Genomic DNA, 23,028 nt, shown 5'->3' on the forward strand with positions numbered 1-23,028 from the left:
CCTGAGGACCAAAGGGACGTATGGACCCAGAGACACAGGGGCAGAAATAGAAAGCCAGAGGAATCTGGAAGTACAGTTCATTCCCATTGTTCTCATGTCACTACTGAAAGTTGAAATATACCATTAAATTCCTACTATAGAACCAGAACATGAAGACAAAAAAAAAAAAATGCTATTGAAAACTGTCTGATTTAGGTAGTTGAAATTCTTAACAAAAAAGGGATTGATTCTTTACTGAATTTAAGGAAGCAAATAAAGCACTTTGTTTATAACAGTTTTAGATAGTTCTGCTTATTACATGTACTATGTTGTATATTATTCGTATATATATTACACATTCAAGAGTGTTGTTAATGTGTTGTGAGTAGATTAAACCACTTTTAACATTTAATAAGTTCATTACAAATGAACCCTATGTAAGAATATAGAAATTAAAAAAAAAAAACCAGGCCATGTGTGGTGGTTCACACCTGTAATCCCAGTGGCTTGGGAGGCTGAGGCAGGAGGATCTTGAGCTCAAAGCCAGTCTCAGCAACTTAAGGAGGCCCTAAGCAACTGTCTCAAAATAAAAAACATTGGGGCTGGGGTGGTGGCTCAGCGGTGGAGTGCTGGAGTGCTCGCCTCGCATGTGCGAGACCCTGGGTTCGATCCTCAGCACCACATAAAAATAAATAAGTGACATAAAGGTATTGTGTCCAACTTACAACTAAAAAAATAAATATTTAATAAATAAATAAATAAATAAATAAATAAAATAAAAATTAAGAAAAAAAATTTAAATGGCAAAGGATGTGGTTACAGGTTAAGTGTCCCTGGGTTCAATCCCTGCTACAAAAGAAAAAGAAAAAACAGACTCAAAATTCCTGTGTGAGTAGGATAGAGCTTCAAACAACTAATTTGATACACACAAAGAGATAAATAAGCAAAGCAGAGATATAAGAAAATATGATGAGATGATTCAGTACAAGAAACAGAGACAGCAAGTCATCCAAACCTTAAGGAATGAGCTGTGTCCTCTCAGCCGAGTAATGACAGGAACCCAGACAAAGAAGAATGAAAGTGATTCTAGAATCTTACTTAATTACTCCGGAAATTTAAACCTCTGTCTTTCTTTCTGTTTTAACAGAATCTAGTATTCTTCCAAATATGAATAAGTGCTTTACAAATGTAGTTGCTGCCACTGGGAAATAAACCTGGAGCAGGTGTTGTGACAGCTGTGGGGGATGGGCACGTCCAGCCTAACCCTCAGGAGCACAGGTCTGGAGACCCAGGGGTCCAGGAGCAAACTCAGGCATTGAAACCTTCCAGCACTGGGACCTTGGGCAAGTTTAGTGTTTTTCTACATTTATTATCCTTATTAGGTAATGGGATAATTAAAAACCACTTTGTTGAGACGTTGTAAAAACAAGTGATACATTTAGCAAAATCAAACAAATAAGCACATATTACGTCCTTGATATGTAGTAATGATCACAGTAATTATCATTATCATTATTACTAAAGGTAATCAGTGGGAAAAAAAAAAGGTGATTAACACAATGAGGAACACTTACATTAATTCCACAGGTGCTTTGGGTTTCAATGCCTTTGACCTTCCCATACTAACTGGGTGTTCAGAGGGGATAGAGGAGTTGAGAGAGACCAGTGCCCTCCATTCAGGGGTATCCTGGCTGCCCAGTAGCATGGCAGAAGCTCTGAAAGCAGTATGTCTCCAATATGGAGGTAGGGTGGCTCAAACTGGGTTGGAGTCCAGTTTGGGAAAGCAGGGTATGAGAAGAAAGGCATAGAGCTTATCATTGAAAAATCTGGACAGAGGTCCAAGACCTCTCAACTTTAAGTTCTCTGCTTCAATTCCCTGTTTGTAAAAAGGGGGATGGTGTAAGGACCAAATTAGATAACCTTGCAAAAATACTTTGAAAATCATAGAAGGGCAGAGAAGAGTGGAGAAGGGTGGAGAAGAGTGAAGAGGCTTTTATGGAACAGCTGGGAGACTTATTCTGGCAGTTCATGTTCCATGGTCCTTCCCTAGGAGTGCACTTAATTGAAATAGTTGGAAAAATCAGACAGTAATTTGAGGGCTACTTAAGAGAGAATTTGAAGATAATCGTGAAAAAAGGACATTTTCATTTTTTAATGAAAATGGAAACATTAATGCCAAAAATAGCCAGAAAGATTTTTCAAAGTTGAAAAATGAACTTTGATAAAATAAATGTCTTTGTTAAATTCCACAGTATATTGTATATTCAACATTTTCAATAAGGAAGCTTTTCTAAACAAAAAATAAAATCCCTTAATGTACTAGAAGATGGTCAGACACAGAAATATGAAAGAATAACCAGGCTTTCCAAGGTAAACAACATGATCTATGAATATTCATACAAATGTTTATGGAAAACATCTTCCCCTTTCAGGTGTCTACTTTTAGATGTAACTCTGAAACCAGACACTTATATATATGTAATGATCACCAGTTGGATTTTTCTAACCCAGACACTAAATCTCTTGGCAAGGAACTTTAGTATATTCTCAATAAGCAGTAAATACATTATTTGTAAAACTCAAATTTAATTCTAGGAGCAAATTTCATGTCATACAAAGTCTATATTCTCTTTATGGAAAGACTTTCATATTTTGAAAAAAACATGTTGGAACACAAATTTGCTTTGTGATCCTTGAAATCCTATCTGAATCATTATGACTGATATCTCAGTACATACAGGATAGTTAATTTTAACTATTTATTGCCTTACAAGAAAATATGATAACTTCTAGTTTGAACAGAAATTTGGATGTATAGAGTAGAAACACTGAAAATTGTTATGGTAAATTTTAAGAGGAAGTATGCAATATCACCCAAAAAAAATCTAGTACCAAGAAAAAGACCTGAAAACCATGGACAATAATTTGTTATTGTATAAACAATATGGAAACATGAGATTTTTCTCTTATACCTTCTCCTGGGTAAAATTCTTGGTAATATTCTCGGTGTTCCCCTCACAGAGACAAACTTTCTTTTCTGAGGGTTCTGCCCTCACATCATTTCTATGTATCTCTAGTGTCATTCCTCATGAAAGAACTGGAAAAGAAACTTTTTCTAGCTTAATGAATAAAAGATATTTAGATATTTGAAAGGGTATGGGGCATTAGTTTCCAGAATATTCATTCCAGCTTCTCTCTGAAACTAAATAGGGGTCTTGTCAAAGTCTTGGCTTTCATATTGAGCTATAAGTTTGTAACATGAAATCATGGTCAGGCAGGACTGGGTGAGGGCACATTGTAGCGGGGGAATATCTCTGTATAATTTTGCAACTTCCTAGACTACATAATTACACAAAAATAAAAATGAACTGGAAGTCATTACTCTAAGTGAAATAAGGTAGGCACAGAAAGACAAGTAGGACATTATGTTACTTATGTAGAATCTACAAAGGGAAAAATTGAGAGCAAAATGGTGATTATCAGCGACCATGGAGAGTCAGGGAGGGAGAGAAGTTGATCGATGAGTTGTAGTTAGATAGGAGTAAGAATTTATGGTGTCCCATTGTACAATAGGCTGACTATATATACAACACTAATATAACAATAAAGAAGTTATTTCAAAAAACTGGAAGAAAGGATTTTGAAAGTTTTTACCATAAAGAACTAATAAATGTTAGATGAGACGAATATGTTTAACCTGACATTAACATTACATAATATAGACCATGAATGAAAACATCACATAGTATAGCATTAATTTGTATGATTTTATGTTTATGTATCAGTTTAAAATAATTTTAATTTAAATTTAAAAAATAAAGAAGCTTCTGGAAAAAAATGGAAGATAAATAAAAAAATCAAAGTTTACAAAAGGTACTTACTGGCATCTTACTATAATTGGCAGAGCTATCTAGAGGTCTCACCCTGGGTGATGGGTAGCCACATCTTCTAGTTAACTGTCCCCTGTCACCTGGCTTTTTCACCATGTTCCAGCCCACCCCCTTCAGTCAGCTTTTGTGGGTGCTCATGAGATTGAGGCAGTTGATCCTTTCTTGTCTTGATAGAACTTCAGCTTTTTCCTGGATTGCATGATTTCTTACAATTTTCTGTTTTCCCTTTCTTCCCACACAGACAGAACATAAGTAGATTTTTGGTACTTATATGTAGAGATACCTAACTCAAACAGGAAGCAAATACTCATACATTCAAGATATTTGTAAAATACATCTGCAGTTAGAACTTTAATACATTCTGATCCATAGAAGATATAAATAATTGGCAAAATGTAGAAGTGATGGAGTTTACTCGTCATTTGAACTAAATTATTAATGACTCTTTTTTTTCTAAATTCCTTTTTGTAATATTACAGGTAATAAAAACCATCTCATACTGAATGATATCAGTATCAGTATCCAAAATCATCATGTATAAACCAAAAAATAAGATTCCTGCAGTCAAATAGACTATTCTCTGGGTAAATTTTCTCTGTAGCATTTTGCAGATCGTTTACATATTTTATAGAAGTGAATTTATTAAAATTTTAAATGGCACAGGGCTTTACAGGAATCCCATTTATTAATACTCTTTTATTTATTAAAATCAATAAATAATTAAACATATATTATTCTACATACCCTTCCTTATATTAAACTACATTTTGTACATTTTATACTCACTTTTCTCTTTTGCATATGATTACTAAACCTTGGCTTTACAGAATATCAGCTGGTTTCAATTAACTAGTGTGATCATTGTCACTATTATGATGATGTCCTTTCCCTGTTAGCCAATGGAAACCTCTTTAAGTTTGCTCTTCTGTCCTTTAGCGTTTTTTTTTTAAGCTATCATTGGTTCTAGACAACAAAAAGAATATTTCAGACCGATTCAGGTCTTTCCTACTGGAGAACTTGGAATCAATTTCTCTGCCAGGTGCCCTGGCTTTTTTGAGGGCAATGCATTACTAAGGACAAAATATGGGTACTTCAGAACACATGAGGGTGGGTGGAAGGTGAAAAGCATCTGCCATTGACACAATTAATGGTGACAGATTAGAAAATATGCCTCCTTTTAATGTCATGAGTTATACTGACTTTTTCACTTAATCCATCAAGTTGCTTCCCTGCTTCTCTTAGAGACTGAGATTTCATCATCCACCGAGGCTGGCTACACTGACAGTTCTAATCTCACAACCTACATAAGAAATATTTATACCCACTTTGTACAGATATCCCAAGTTTTGGAAAGTGTTCAGTTAGCCTCCATTACAGAGTAAAGCTAAACATGGAATCCAACCCACAATTCCTAGAATTTATTTATACAACACAAGTTTATTGAAATTGATGTAAACCTATTCATGTTAATCAGCTGTATGGCTCAGCAGATTTATATGTTTGGATGGACCCCTGTATGATTTTTGTTAGCATTACAATATTCACCAAGATTTATCTGAATGTACAGGTCTCTTTCCATTGGTTTTTATCTTTACTGATCAGTTGATTGATAGGGATTGAACCCAGGGGCTTCTAGCCACTGAACTTCATCCTCAGCCCATTTTATATTTTAGTTTGAGCCAGGGTCTCAAATTGCTTAGGGCCTCACTAAGGTATGGAGGCTGGCTTTGAACTCACAATCCTCCTTCCTCAGCCTCCAGAGTCACCGAGATTACAGGAACATGCCACTGCACCCAGCTTTCCACTGGTTTTGTATGTAGAGTCTAATAAGCCCTTTTAATTACATATGATCATTCTTCTATACCTACAGAAATTTGTTTTCTTCATATATCATGCTTATTACTATGTATTCCATTGTCTTTTCTTCGAAAACATTTCAGTTCTCTTTTGCTCTCAGTCCTCTATATCTGCCTCCTTTGTCTATTTTCTCTGTTTTCATCCTTTTCCATTCTGGGGGATCATTTCTGGCACATCCCATTTCACTGATTTCATCTTTGGAAATCCTGATCTGCACTCGTCCAATCTAAATATGTAGTTTCATTCAGCTTTGTGTTTTTGCTTCCAAGCTATGTGCAGCTTTATCCCTTATCTTGCTGTTCTGTCTCAAGCTATTCTCTCCTTGCAGCTCCACCTGTGTTTTTGCAGATCCACCGAGCCTTCTTTTACTTTTCTGACACCAAATGACTTACTGAGTGTGTTCTGTGCCCTGCAGTGCATTTCACCTCCCCTCTCCTTCTCACACCTTCCCTATAAGATACTGGTGAAGCAAGCATTGAAAAAAGCAAGTTCTGCCTTATTCTGAGATCTTGGCAGTAAAGGATCTCTTAAATTTGAAGAAAAAAAAAACAGCAAATTGTAATTTCAGAGAAGAAGCTGCCCATTTCTAGCAGGTATAGCCCCTGAGACTCAAGTTCAGAGGACCAAGATGGAGATGCTATGATACTCCCTTATCCCTATTTTTCCTTAAGCAGGCTCTCTGGGTAAATAGAACTGAGCCTGATGTCCTAGCTCAGCCCCACTTGGAAGTCCTTCTGCATCAAGAGGTCTGTGGTGGCTTTTCTATGTTGGGATTTTTCACTGTTTCTGAATCTTCATATGTTTTATATGAGATAGAGGCTATTTTGAACCAAAAAGTCTCAACCTAAATAAATCTGATGGATTTTTTTTTCTTTTCTTTTCTTTTTTTTTTTTTTTTTAACAAAATAGCATCTCTTAGGGCTGATGGAAGGGAGAAGATAGGAAATCTCCTGTCAGAACAGGCCATGGTTAGCATAAGGCTTATTTCAGCTACAGTTTGCATTTTTAAGACACTATTTATTGAATCCATTTCACAGTTGAGGAAATTGAGCTAAAGTAGCTAGTTCCAGGTTGCATGGGAAGCATGCAAATGAAGAATTCTGGCCTTCAGTGAACATTTAGTTCAAAACTGTCAGTCAAATTCACTCCTAATCAAGGCAGCCTAAGATGACCTTGGCATAAAAAAAAAAATGACCTAAGCAGTTGTTAACATATGGCATCTCTGAAATATTAAAAATAGTTGAAGATTTTTTGGAATGTGTGTGTGTGTGTGTGTGTGTGTGTGTGTGTGTGCGCGTGCGCGTGCGCACCTTATTTTATAGAAAAACTCTCATTGTGGATATTTAGTTTGGGCCAAGCTTCATGACAGGAAATACACGCTCTATAAGTGACTGTCACATCCCCAAAATATGAAATGGCTTTCAAGGTTCCTTCATGAAAATAAAATGAAGTCAGTTGCATATTATGACTTTCTCTTTCAGCAAAACTTTGTAATAATGCACCCCCAGCCTAGTTACTTCAAAGGAAGAGTACATATTCTTTTTAGAGAAAAAAAAAATTCCTTTATGGGCATCACCCATGAATGAATATCAGTAGAATTATTACATGACATAATGAGGTGTTCTAGAGACATTTAACTAAAAATACTTCCTATATTAGTGAGGAAATTGTTTAGAACGTTAATCGTGACATAATTGTAAGGAAACTGTAGCATAATTCCCTTTTATTAAACATAGTTTTATTTTGCACAGTAAACACACACAAACACACACACACACTCTATTTTCTACAGAGGTACTAACCTTGTCTAGTTTTCAAATTATTCCCGACATTTCTCTGACCCCAAACTATTCAGTCACATTCGCCACCAATCTTGGCCCTCCTGACTGGCTCATTCAACATCAGATCTAAAGGCTGGTATCTTTGGTTATCATCGTTATCTTTCTGCCTACCACTCTCCTAGTCTCTCCTCCATCTTTCCAAACCCTAAGCAAACTTCCAACTTGATTCCACCACCTCTGAAAACATCCCCAAGACACCAACCCTAACCTGTGCTGATCCCCTTTGTCTCTGAATTCCCCCAGGTCTTCTTTACTCCCTGTTCCAACCCAGTTGGTTGGAACGTTTTAGGCAAGTTCTCTGCCACTGAGGTACACCCCAGTTCTTAATATCACATATTGTTCTAGGCACTGGGAACAGAGCAATGAATAGACAGGCCACCTACCCTGTGGAACACACCTTTCAATGGGCTGAGGGAGAAAATAAACATAGATGAGAAAGAAAGCAATGACCTGCTCAGTCCTCTACAGAGAATGAATGGGCCACGGCCATTCTGGATAGGATGGCCAGGGAAGGCTTCTCAGAGATCTGAGTGAGAAAAAGATACTCATCTGGTGGATGCTAGAGAGCATTACGAGCAGAGGGACTCGCTCCATAATCTAAAGGCCCTATAGTCAGGATGAGCTTGGAGTGTTCAAGTTTGCAGCAGACGGAAGTTCCCTTGGCTGTTTTAACCCAAAAGAAGCACACACTGGGTGAAGGACAAACAGGTAGCCAGGTACCATCAGGCAGGCAGGGGGCCACTGAGGGATTTTGAATAGATCACATCACCTGGTTTATGTTGGCTTCTTTTCCTTGTCTCCTTTTGGGTAAGGTGAGAGAGAGATAGAGACTAAGAATTTAACCCAGGGCTGCCCAACTACTGAGCTATACCCCCAGGACTTCCTCCAGCCAATACATTGCCCAGGCTGGCCTTGAACTTTCAACCCTCCTGCCTCAGCCTCCAGAGTAGCTGGGATTACAGGCATGAACTACCATGGCCCAGGCTGATTTGTGTTGTTTTTGTTGGTTTATTTGGTTGTTTGGTTGTTTATTTAAAGATCTTCCCTGATGTTCTGCAAAGGAGGAATTGTAAGACAGTAAAAACAAAAACATGGGAACTGTTGAAGAGACTAGTGCATTATTCTGGGTGAGAAAGCATGGTAGCCCTGACTGAGTGTTAGAAATGTAAATGGAAGGAGCAAAAGGGTCCTAAATATATTAGGGGCCAAATACGTTCCATGCCATATATTTTATCTACCTAAATCCTCGGTTTCTTGGACTGAAATGCTTCTTATTTGCCTTTATGTTTCCAGGTAAGAGATTATTCAGTGAATGTCCAGTAGTGCTGCATTTTCTTGGCTCAGTTTCATATTGCCCATCCAACCCAAGCAGGGACTCTACCCCTTCAGCCATTCCTTGTTCTTTGCTTTCAGAGGCTACTAGCATTTTCCATATTCTCTCGCTGTATATGGCTTGAGCCTTATGGAGACTTTTCTTCAATGCTTCTGCTATTCATTTTTATGTGTTTTAAAATCTGCATCTTTATGTATTTTAAAACAGCTTTCAGAACTTGAGTTCATTGAAGAAATAAATAACAATGTACTCATTTGATGAAGTAATTTTCCCTTTTCTCTTACAGGAATTATTTATAATTGGAGAGTCAGGGTTTTATTTTTAAGAATCTACCTTCCTTGTAAGCCAAATCCCCCAAGGTTTCACATTTACACCTGTAGGAAAAAACGAAGTCAGGACCCAGCAGTCATCACAAAGCCAGCAGATGACAGAGCTGTGGCACTCAGACAGTGTTATGGTCAAGTTGGGATAAATCGGCTTGTTATGGTTTCATATTCATGTTGCTTTAAAATTTCTGAAGTAATAATGTTACTAGAAGCAAGGACAAAATGTGCACATCTAGGCATAAGTTAATCCCCTTTATAACAATTAGCTACGGCTGAGCCAAATATAGCTTTCTGAAAATATTAACATTTGCCAATACAACTTTAAGGCAGACATCTATTTTTAAAATCTAAAATATTAGACTAGTATTATTTATTCTTTTTCTTGCTCACTGCCATACACACACAAGCACACACACACACACACACACACACATACACAGAGGCATATTTTTCTTTTTGTACAAATGCTCTAATAATTAAAGGGCTAAAAAGGACTTTGTAATGCTATCCAAACCATCTGTCTGCCATTAAGAGGACTAAAACTGGGCCATCCAGACATGAAGAAAATTCCAGACTTCCTTTGTAATTTATCTCAGTATTCACATTTTAGGCAGGAATATTGTTACCAAGCTACATTATCTAGAGTATAATAAATCAATATTGGCCCTATTTATGGGCCTGATTATGAAAAGTGCTTTCTCTCCTTAGTTTGTGCAAATACAAAATTGTGTTTAGTAGGCTATTTCTGTATTTCACCCAATAAAAGTGCAAGAAGAAAGTTTTCATTTTTCAACCACTTTATTGAAGTACAAGCGATGCACAAAACCTGAATGTATTTAATATATACAATTTGATAAGTTCAGACATATGCATGTGCCCAGGAAGCCCCTACCACATTAAAGCAGTAAAAGAAGAGTTTTTAAGGCTTAATTTGAACTTGAAAGTTAATTTTTCTAAGGTTAAGAGTAATTCTCAAAACTGTTGTACAAGTAATTTGGAAATAATTCTTGTGGAAACTACCTGATTTTTATAAAAGAACAACTTAGTTACAAAGGACAGAATTTGGTAGCCAAGATCAAGGGGGTACAGGCGCACAGGGGTTTCAGTGTGTGCATGTGAATTCACCTAAACTATGAAAGAAACACTGCACCCTGGGCTGAGGTTCTGTTTGCAGGCAAAATTTCTACTTTTTTTCAGTGAGCCATGGGCACTGTCATTTTGTGATCAGCAGCAAAAACTCTCCATACACAGGGATAAAAGAGTTGAAGCACTTTGGGTGGCATCAAATGTCAGCTTAACAACATTGACAATGGACCAAATGAAAGCATATTAAGTAACCAGCACACCTGAGAGCTTTGCAAACCACACCCAAAGCCCTGAGTTCACAGGCAAATTGGGAGATTCCATTCCACATCCACAGCCTCCACCAGCATATGGTCCCATTACAGGATCAACGTGCTACAGGGTTTTCTTGGTGAACTCTAAGAAAATATGCCAGACTTTATATGTTCTAGTGATTCTCCATCGTGGAATTTTGTTCTCTGCATAGAAACCACCATCCACTTCCTGCTAAACAGTGCTTGTATTAATTTTCAGGATCTAAAAGAAAATACCTGAGATAATCAACTTATAAAGAGAAAAGGCTTATTTTGACTCATAGTTTGGGAGGTTTCAGTTCGTATATGATTGGACCTATCCCTTTGAGCTTGTAGCCACACAGTTCATTGTGGTAAGAGTGTATGGCAGAACAAAACTGCTCACTTCATGGTCAGGAAACTGAGAGGAGAGGAAGAGGGATAAGCCGGGGAGCCACAGTCCCCTTTGAGGGGACATTCCCACATCTCCCTCTACTGCCCACCTCTTGAATGTTTTACCGGTTTCCAAGAGCGCCACCCTGTGAACCAAGTCTGTAACACATGAGCCTTGGGGGGACATTCGAGATACAAACTACATTAGTACTATAGTTTGAAATTCTTCCAAGAGATAGTATAGTTACTATGAGTTCTTTTGAATTGTAATTTGTTGGATTTTTACTTTTAAATGGTTTGAATGTTGATTCATCCCTGACTGGTGTCAGTCTAAGGCTCATTCTTCGCATCCTATGAATTTTTTGACACTTTCGTGTCTCCATTCATTTTTCAAATTATAGCTAGAAAATTCCTAAGATATGGGCCTCATGCAACTAAGAATTTTAACATTTCACTTTCTTAAACCCAAACCAGACCAATTCTTTTGTGGTCTAGTGGTTAGGACCTAGTGCTCCTTCAGGATGCAAATCTGCTCTAAAAACCAGTAACAAGGACAAGAACAGCCGGGCTGTTTTAAATTCAGGAGCCCGAGGAGATTCACATAATTCACCCCATGAAACAAACAGGCAAGTGGGCTTCAGAGAGGTCATGTCCTTTTCCCAGAGCCCCACATCCCCTAATTCTCAGACTTTAACTCAAAAATGGATTTCGCAGTGCATTCCTTTCCAAACCCACAGTGCACAAAAACGTGGTCCATTCTATTCCAAGATCTGAGCCAGGTCTATACAGAAAACAAAACAAATAGAAAAAGCCAACTCCATTGGTGTGTCTCGTGAGTCCATCAAATAGCTCCTCAGTTCGCCCTTGCAGCCCCTGCACCTCCTACATAATACCCCCTGTGCAGACACAGCCTGTGCTTAGCCCATGAATGTGTGGGGCTGCTATGCACAGGAGTGTGTATGTGTGACTGTGCTTCTGAGGGATGCCTTGCAAATATTACAGCATTTTCCAGGGAATTGGGTCACATTTTGTTTGTAAGAGCAAATGATGGAACAATGTTAAAACTGATTAAATTAAATGTCTTTTTTTTTCTCTCTTTCACATTTGTTCTGAGTTTCAGTAGGCAGAAAATGTCCACTCAACAGCCGTCCCCCTCCCCAGCAGTGGCCTGATTTTGCCGGGGCATTGTATTTCTACTTGCATTAGGGGCAAGAGTCAACCATTTTTATGTGCTTTAAAGCTCAGCCATGATGCCACAAAAATTAAAACAAATGGGTGAGATTTTAAAAAATGTCTTCTGAGCCAAGAACCCAGCTTGAAGGCTGAAGTCTACAGAGCAGAGGGTTCAGTGAAGAATGAGTAGATGAATCTCCAGACCTCTGGGCAGAACGTTCACGGAACACAGTCCCATAAGACAGTGTGACAAACCCGAGCATGCTTGGTTGCTGTCGATTAACACAGTCTCTGAGTCCAGCTGAAGGAGAGTCCAAAGAATTCCCTGGGAACCAAGTCGGTATTGATTCCATTGCCCACTGTTACAAGACTTAGGAAACTGCTGGAGAGAATTTAGGTGTAATTAGAGCTCAATGCCTAAGGCTTTGCTTTCATGCTGGACTGGAACTCATCTGCCTGGCCTGCAGGCCACAGAAGTTGGACTAGGCTTCCCTGAACACCTCCTCACAACATTACCCACAATAAGATTCTCACAGGAAATGAGAGCAAAAAACTAAATTTTGACTTGTGGCACAGGAGTGTTAATACCAATAAAATCTGTTGGCCAGATGGATTAGTGGGAATGAATTTCCACAGGCATTTAAGAAACTGAAATCACTGTAGCAAGGAGCTGCTCAAGTCTTTGTAGGATCCTTGGGCATATCATTCTTACCTCCTTTGCTTTCTAAGTCAATATATAAAATATAATAGGAGAGAGAGAGAGACAGCAGACCTTGACTCATACAAATCAGCAGTGCTGTTATGCTTAAGGCCTAGAAGAATTGCAGAAAGGTAAAATTAACATGTGTTTATGAAGCAAAGGAAAACAAAATTGGAAGTGAATACTTAAAATTAACTAAGCTTTTAGATCTCTTTAAGGTTGATTATTGAGAAGTCCTGCATTTGGATGAGATATTTGAACATGATTCTGTATGTTATCATACGACTAGAATCAAAATAGCAGAAAAACATATATGCATTTTAAAAGCAAGTAAAAAATCTGGCAAGTGCACATACTTCTCATTGAATTGATGACAACTGTTAAGTTTTTCTTGTAGTGTTGATATGGCATGATTCTGCCCACTCTGTGTTGACTAGCTTTAGAGAAGAGGATACAAAACTGTTCTTGACATTAAATCCAGAACTATTGTCCATTTAAAAAGTAAAATGTTCTTATTTAATTAGAACTCAGGTACCTCCATAAAATGCTAGGTCAGATCTTCAGTGAAGAGCAACCAGAAGTTGAGCTTTGCTAAATAGTTGAAAGGAAGAAATAAGTTTTAAGTGAGCTTTCCATTTGAATTTATCTATGCAACTCTGAGTTCAATTAAAAAAAAAAGATCAAAAGTAAGCTGTAAACTTGAATTGATTAAAACCTGCAAATTGTAGAGAATATTTCTGACACCACCTAGCCTTTCAAATGGCTGGATTCTGCCAATTAAAAAATGTCTAGAGGCTGGGGTTGTGGCTCAGTGGTAGAGTGCTCACCTAGCACGTGTGAGGTGCTGGGTTCAATCCTCAGCACCACATAAAAATAAATAAATAAAATAAAGGTATTGTGTCCAACTACAAATAAAAAAATCTCTGTTTAATAAAATGTCTAAATATATCTAAAACTTTGAAATATGCAACCAGAACTCACTATCACACTCAAGTTTATCCCTTTAACTGGCATTAAGTACTGGACAAAGAAGTGATGTATGTTACACACACACACACACACAGACACTTTAACACACTCACGTATATGGTTATTAATGTGATTAGTAATACAGGAATGGCAACTTAGATATAGAAAAATGTTGACTTAAAATAGTTGAGGGTATCAGTGCGTATTACATTGTGCTATTAAACTACAAACAGTGCTGATGATAATTTGCTGAAGGTGGGATTTGGGGATAACTTTAAAGAGCCTGGTTGGCGGGCCCTGTAATAAGAATGCTGCTGAAGTGCAGACTTGGGAAGACAAGGTGTGGCTTGAGTTTGTGGCAGAAACAACTTCAAGCTCCATTGCACATCACAACAAAGCAAATTGAATAAAACCTTAAATTATGGGCTTCGATAAGGCCAGGGCCATTCTCCTTTTGTATGCTAAGATTTATTTGGATTATTATTTTTTTTAAGTGAAGAGGAGTACTTGCAGGGTAGCAAGAGACCTGGAGACCAATCAACAAGCATTTCTTCAGCCATCTTTTAATTCTCTATGCAAAACTACACTTCACAGCATTCAAAGATCATCACCTTGGGTCTGACCTTCTGTGTGTGTGTCAGTCTTTGTTCATGTATTTGCATAAATTTGAACCTCTTACATTTGGGGGCGCAGAAACAAACAAGGCCTTGACCTGTTAACAGGCCTAAAGTCAGTGGAGTAGGTTGATGCTTCCTTTTGTTCCCTTTTCTTAGGATTAGTCATAGTGACCTGCAGTGGTCAAGCTTCAATGTCATGGTGGAAAAATCTTTCCCTCTGCTCCACAGCAACACCCAATAGTAAGTAAGTAGACAGGGAGCTTAAATGAAAATGCTCCAAGGCAGCAGTGCAAAGGTTACAAAGTACACATGGATCTCCAGGAGAACTATTGAGAACAATAGTTGCAGTCGATTTATTGATTCCTCATAGAAGGAAAACCAAAATTCGATATATGATGTTTCAAGAGATTTCATATCTATGGAGGGGACTTGATTGGTTTTCGGAGACAATTTGACAATCAAATTCAATAATAATAATAAAGGCAAGAAGCAAAAGAGAGGATCGTAAACTTTTAGAAATCTATTTTTAAAAAGATCGCCTACCATACGTAAGAAAATAAATGCCAAAAATAGGATTAATATGATAAATGTTCAGAAAGAATCCTCTTAAAATCTTTATGCTGGGATCAGCAGTTACTCGAGTTCCCATCTTTTGTCTCAATCGCTTTATGAGGCGGGGCTCTCCAGCATACAATTCATTTTAAAATATTGCTTAGTAACATTTTTTATTCCAAAATAGTTACAAGTTCATGCTGGTACCAAATGTAAATCACATTCATGTCTTTCTGAAAACCATGGCAGGGATTTTAATCATGTTCACTGGAACATATGGTCAGGTGTGTGCATTATTCTGAAAGGTTATACATATATGTTTTCCAAACACATGTGCATACTCTGTCCCAAGCCGTGAAAGTGTCCATTGGTCTGAGCTTTCATCCGCTTATTTCACTTTCAGATGAGCTTTCACATTGAACTCTCAGCAGTATTGACTTATTAAAATGCTACTGCTTGCCAACTGGAAGACTGTCAAGCATTTTTTTTTCAGCTTTCTCTTTTACACTGCAATTCAGAAGAAAATGCTCTAACTCTCACACTGCATCACAAATGATTTTCATATTCCCACCTTAAGTAACAAGGCTCAAGTTACCACTTAATTTCAGCAGCGACCTAACCATTGCAAATGGCATGCATGCGGTCCTCAGTGTCAAGGTAAGTTGCCCATGTTGCTCCAGGAGAGAGTGTTTTTATTTTCCTAGCAAAGCCACCAAATGAAATATTTTATTTCATTTGTAGTACAATGGCTGTGAAAGAAACAGTCATCTTTATGTATGTACAACATGTCTTTCTGACATAAGACTGAAATAAACACAGAGAATATGTTTGAATTTAAGGCTTTTATGAACAACACAGTCCCTTATTACTTACATACTGCATGAATCTGACTTTCCATATTTCAGATGCCCGCTATAGACTCCATCTCTTCCAATGAACCCCTATTGCTGATACTATCTACAAGCTATTTTGATATCCTGTGAGAAGGAGGCCTCTTTTGGAAGCATATATGTAACTCCCACTGATACTGATCCGGGTAGTGCATTGCAGAATGAAGAAAGAGAATGCATAAGCAAGACTTTGCTTTGTTTATTTATGACAGCATAAGGTGTTAGCAAGCCATACATACACCCGAACTTTAGAAAGATCTGCAAGTATTTTCATAAAAGTGAATCCAATCCTGTATATACCCATGTACCTTTCTTGATAAAGGCAATGAAGGAAGCAAATGTTTTTGCCCAGATTTTATAAATGAAGTCAGGAAAATGTAGTAAACTCTTCAGTAATGAAGGTTGAAGTATCAAGCAAAATCATTTGCATAAATACTGATGATATTCACATATTTACCAGTAGAGTTTTTAATTTCATGGGTAGCTCATTATTCTTCATTAGTATTATCAAATTATATTATCAATTGCTTTTGCTATAGGGCAAATTACATTGGCAGAAATAAAGAACTTAACAAATTTAGTGGGCTCTGGGAAGCTTAACGAGGTAGAAAGGGGTGTGACCATCAAAGGCCGCTCTAGGAACATAATGGGCTGAGTTTCCAGGAAGAAAAGAAGAACAAAGTGAGAAGTGATTAAAATGCCAGTGGCTGTTTATCAGACCCAAATTCTATGGGGATGTAATTGTGCAAAAGTAACATTTTTAAAAAAGAAATAGTCAATAAAATAAAATGGCTGAGTGACAATGAAGCCTAAGAGTCATGCTCAAGTGTTCCTGATTTACTAGGAATTCCAATGGTGGAATCATGAACTGCAAGAACCATTCAGGGACCCCAGTCCATAAGACATAGCCACATGCTCTTAGAAGATCAGAATTATCTCCTGATACCTCTCCTACTCCTACACATTAGAAATCTCAGCCATTCAAAGAGCTCAGCTAATAATCTATGGAGAACATGAGAGGATGCAAAGATAGCCACACTCATATCCTCAGCTGAGCAATGCTGGACAATGATAGAAAGGAATGCCATCCCCTTCCATCCACCCCAGACATCTTAAGAGGGCATTGTGGGGAGCTACAAGGAAGTCAGGCTATTTGGCATAGGGGTGGGAGTAAACTTCCATGCAGTAGACCCCAGTATACTGAGGACAAAGGGCCTCTTGAAGGATCAGAAAGTGGCCACCATCTCCTTCATCCTAATTCTAGGAAGAAAGAGACTTTCTGGCGGCTTAATAAACCCCACATTCTATAAATCACTCTTTATTTGGTTGCTGACAAAAAGAAATTTCAGGGTTGTGACAGTTAATTTTGTGTGTCAGTTTGGCTGGGCCATGAGGCTCAAATATTTGGTCAAACATATTCTGGTTGTTTCTGCAAAGGTGTGTTTTGGATAGGATTAGATTTAAATCTGTGGACTTTGAAAAAAAGCACATTACCTTCCATCATAAGTGTGGGACTCATCCAATCAGATGGAGGCCTTCACAGAACAGAGATTGACCTCTTCTCAGTAAGAACCAACACTGCTAAGAGATAGCCTTTGGGCTCAGTCGGGAGCTCTTGCCTGGATCTCAAGTGTGCTGGCCCAAGATGCAGATGCCAGACCTGCACCCCCAAAACTGAAAGTTGGTACAGGTGCAAAACCAACTCCTTAAAATAGATAGCTCTGTCTCTCCCTACATATACGTACATATCTGCACCCACACATTATGGGTTCTGTTTATGTGAACGTCCTGTTCTTCTCTGAAGAACCGTGACAAATATGGGGCCTGACATTCAGGGATCTGTTAAGAGATACAACACAAACTCAAACAAATGATCAGATGTACACATTCAGTACACTCTACATTTACGCACCTGTAGTTGAAAGAGTGAAAAAACATAGTGAGATATGACCTATGTTATGGCATATTTTACCAAGGTCACTAGCATGATTTCTTCTAACAGAAGGAATGCAATCCCAGGTCAGAAAAGTTTGCTCTTTGAAGAACAAGGGGTACTCTCCTGCCACAAGCCCTAATCCCAATGGGCAATGTGACATAAGGAAAGACTGATAAAGTCTGAGAGACCTAGACACACCAAGGTGTGTGCTCACTGCTCTCTACAAGTTACCTGTCCTTTTGCATGCTACCTCTTAGCAGACAGAGAAAATATACATAGATGACATATGTAAACTACCTCAAACAAACCTGGCCCTTTGCAGATGATCAATAAATATTATTATTGACACTCTATCATGCAAACAAGAATGAGATCTCTCTGCCACCAAGAACCTGCCTATTTTATTTTCGTTTTCTCTTGAAAACCTAATTCTATGGTGAATCAAACTTCAAAGACAAATGCAATTTAAATTGATGCACTCTCAGCTTATTTTGGGCACAACATGGTCAGCATTTGGTAACCTTAACAACGGTATTGTCTCAGAGTGAAGAGAATTTTCCGTCTCCTCTTGAGGTACTAAATGTTCCTTCTCATCCATTACTGACAGCAATTTATTAAAAACAAAGAATACTTTTCATAAAAAAATATAAGAAAGCAAGTAGAGGGGGGGAAATGTTTTTATTATGGCCAATATTCTTTCTTTGAAGCTATTACCAAATAAGTTGTAAGCCAGAATATATGATGAGTTCTGCTACAATTTAGATCATGAATGTTCCCCAAAGGCCCAGGTGTTAAAGACCTGGTCCCAGAGTGGTGTTTTTGAGAGGCAATGGAACCTTTGAGAGGTGGGGCCCAGTGGAAGATCCTTTGGTTACTTGGGGGGTATGGCTTTGAATAGGATGTGTGATATTGCAGTCCTTTCTATTGTTTCTACTTCTTGGCCAAAAGGTGAATCATTTTCTCTGCCATGTGCTCACACCGTGATGTGCTCCCCCATGCCAGTCCCAAATGCAACAGAGCCAACCAATCATGGACCAAAAACTCCAAAACTGTGATCCAAAATAAGCTTTTTCTATGTTTATCATCTCAGGCATTTTGTTATAGCGACTGAGAGCTGACTAATACAGCTCTTAAAAACATATGATCACAGAGAACAAAGTGTAAAACTTGAGGAACCACGTTGATGAAACAAAAGTAAGAGTGGAAAAAAAAATAACAACTCTGAGAAACTCCAAACCAAATTCAGTGCCATACTGCTTACCAGAAAGCAATTGTACTTCCTTGCTAAGGTGTAGCCAGGGAAACCTTTTATAAAAAGAGATAGCTTTGGATTTTTTTAACTAATCATAACCTAAGATAAATGTTCACAATTCCCCATTGAAAGGATCTCTATGTTTAAGCTCTCTAATTGACTTTACACTGATGTTTAAAAAAGAAAAAGGAAAAAAAATAAGACATTTGTTATGTTTTTCCTTTTTGTGACATAAAGATTCTGCAAAAGGAAAAGATAGGCTCTGCTCAGAGAATTGGTATTTATCTGTCTACACCTAACATGTATCCTGGATGCTTCCGGGGAACCACACACTTGATGAGTTACCCATAGGAGCCATCATTCACAAAGTTCTAGATGCCTTATGCAATGGCTGGATTGCCTAACAGCCTGGAAATCATTGACAACATTCATTTGCCTTCTGTGGCACCTGCAGACAATGAGAAAAGTCTAGAGAAATGAAAAACATTTCCACTGTGTGAGCAGGCAGCTGGTATCACTGCCAGGATGTTATAACTAATGTACCGACAAAACACCCGTGGTTCAACCAGTTTGCTTTCATCTTCCATTGGTATCAACACAGTCACTTTTTTGAATAAAGTCCAATTAACTTGGCCCATTTTTGCAGGGCCTAATATACAACAGGGAAAGCCATTTATAAGAATTGGATACAAGTCATGGAGATCATTTTCTAAAGTTGTATTATTCTATGTTTTGAACTTCTACTTTTGTAGAAAAGTTGAGAGCACAAATTTTATTGACTGTGATGCAAGAACCCAATATGTAAAGTTAGTAAAGAATGTCAATCATTCTGCTTTAATTAAAGATATTTTATCTGAAAGAGCACTTAGAGTTAGAAATAAATAACCAGCCAGGCGTAACTGATACTAACATATAGATGCATTTATTTAAAAAAGTATCCAGAAGATGGTTAAATGATCTTGGCAGAGAAAAATCAGGGAGTCTTATTAATATTCCCTGTCTGGGATGATCTGAAAGAATCTTAGTATCAAACATATTTAGTTTTCTCTCAAAACTCAGACACTACCAATGTGCTTTGTGGATTCGGTCCCCTTTGTCAGTGAACTTCAAATGTGGATGAAGCTCAGAATAACATGAGCAGCTTTTCAGACCTTGGGATCATATGCTCCTAAAGGGAAACCCAAGAACCTGTACTTGAAAGTTTGAGAAATGCTTCTACTGGCACCCAATTTTTTAACAATTCCATGCAAATTTGGAAAGAGAAGATTCTCCATTGTCAGGATGTAATGTTTGATATGTAAACAAAAGGTCTACCTTACTTATTGCATTGTTAGAGTTTTGAAATATAATTTTTTGCTTTTGTTCCACTTGACCTGTCTTGAAATGAATCATGCATTTAAAACTCACTTTTGTTTAATATGAGTGATATCTCCTTGAGGCTTCAAATGTAGCTTTTAACATTACAAAGTGTCCTTTATCTCATTTAATGCTTTTTGGATTTAATGGGCTTTGTTGTCAGAATTGTAACACTTATCTTTTCTCTCTCTCTCGTTCTCTCTCTCTCTCTCTCTCTCTCTCTCTCTTGATATAGTTCTTGTTTAGCTTGGTAAATTTGTGTCCCCATCATTTCATTGCTAAACTTTGAAATCACTAAAAAAAATTTAATTGGTCTCAATGGTGAAAACATAATTATTCACTTGCTTTATCCCACATTACTCATACAACAAACTCAGATTATCCATATCAAAACCATCAACAACCAAATGATTACTAGCTATTCTAACAGGGTTAAACGTCAACTCACTGGGGTTTAAAGTGACTTGGAATATTTGCTGGTTGTGTGGTTAGATCATCTCTTTAGATAGGTTCATTTGTTTCATTTTCCTTTTGCTTTTAGGGATTTCTTTTTCACAATTAATTTTTAAATTTTATGAAATATTTATGCATTTCCAAATCAAAGTTTCAAAACAAAGTTTATTCCAAAAAGTCTAGTTTCTGTTCCTGGCCCCTGTAACCTACCCCCTACCTCTCACATACGAAATTATTGATGATCATATGGTTAATCTGTTCAATTTTTTTATATTCAAAAATATATAAGTGCATATATATGTAAGTGTATGTATATATTTGTACAAAAATCCTTTTTAAAATAAATAGTAGAATATATGTTCTTCTCTACTTTTTTACTAAAGGACATATCCTGAAAATCATTTTAGTATATGTAAGTATCACTTATTTTTACAACAAGCAACTCATTTAAGGAAATTATTAAACATCTTCTCTGGATAACATTTGGAGGACAATACTGTTAAATGCCATTATTTGTCACACGCTTGCTTTTCTTCTTAGGCAAGTTATATCAATTCAGCTGACTATTCTAAGAGTCAAAATAGTTTTCATAGTTCTGAGAATACCCCTCATACTGCTTGGGGCTATAGGGTAGCCTATGTTTATCTATGACATCTAATTACTTTATCAACAGCTCCAAAATTTTATCCATTTGTTTCTCTCTAATCATCTCCATGAGAGACATATTCTTTCAGAGTCTAAGACCATGTATCACATAGACCTCCCCAAAAAATGATATCTTTTTTTTAATAATAGTTTGCAATCTTGGTCATCTAGCCAATTTAAGAGGAGGTAAGAAATAGTAAAGAGATAATTGATACTACATTTGGAGTCAAGAATTTTATCCAAGAAGCACAGAGAAAATTTGAACTAGGAATCCAAAGAAAGCCAAAGCTCTTTTTTCTCTTGAGCTTAGTAAGCCATCTTGCTTCAAGGGAACACAGTTTCAACACATCCTGATCCAAGTTGAAAGGTCTACTAGTCAACTACTAGTGAAGATTTCATTTCGATCAATCCCGAGAGAGAGAACTGCAAATCCTTTGTCTGAGCCCCTAAAGCAATTTTTAGCTACAATGCTTCATGGGGAATTAACTCATAATATTTCTGGACTCTTATCTGTTTCATTTGTATATGTCCTTTACCATGGAAACAATTGTTTCTTATTTTATGGTTATGTAACTTTCTGAGCAATGCTGAATATGTGGTGTTCATTGTGTGTACTCTAAAAGCACCTGCTTATCTACCATAAAATGAATAATGCTCTTTGAACACCCTGCTTTAAGAAGGGACTAACAAGGGGCTTGGGCTTTGGTTTAGTGGCAAAGCGCATGCTTAGCACACAGAAAGCCCCTTCATTTAATTCCCAGCAGGTTTCAAAAAATTAAATTTAATTAATTAATTAAAAAGTAAAGAAACATAAGTAAGAATTTGGTCTTCGCATAATGCTTTTGGAGAAGCTGGATGAAACATTCAGTTTGGATTTTATCTTATTTCTCCTAAGAACTTAGAGGTTTTCTGGTCTACCTACTCCAAATTAACATTTGAACATATTTCTCTCCTTTTGTTTTGTCTCTTTTCCCATTTTAAAAGAAAAGCCTGGATTCTCAGTGTTTAATACTTTCTATTGAACACCATGGTTACACTGTTTTCTCTTTTTTTTTTTTTTTTTAAGATGCACTGTCTTACTTATATGTTGGTTTCATCTAAATCAGGACATACTGAAAATGCTCCAATTATTGTTTAATGGTCAGAAGGAAAAAAAACTACAATACATATTATTCCAAGGCTATTTTTCCTGTATTATTTCGAAAATATTTCTTGAAAATAGCTTTAATTCCTCTTGTTAGTCTCTGTCATTTACTCTCTGCTCACAGAAAATGGAAAAGAACGAACTTATATTTCTGAATAATATGCCATTTGTGAAATTAGTTATTGAGCTTATACATGTTTTTTAACTTTATGTATTATCTATGGCTCTTTAGTGCTCATAGTTCTATAAAAATCTAATAACGGTGAAATAAATCTACTTGCAAATGAAAATATGCTTAGTTTGAGCCCAGAGATTTAGAGTTGGAAAGAATGTCCCTGTCACCTTTACAAGGAAGAAAAACCTAGAT

This window comes from Ictidomys tridecemlineatus, chromosome 7 (genome assembly GCF_052094955.1).
Source record: "Ictidomys tridecemlineatus isolate mIctTri1 chromosome 7, mIctTri1.hap1, whole genome shotgun sequence".
NCBI lineage: Eukaryota > Metazoa > Chordata > Mammalia > Rodentia > Sciuridae > Ictidomys > Ictidomys tridecemlineatus.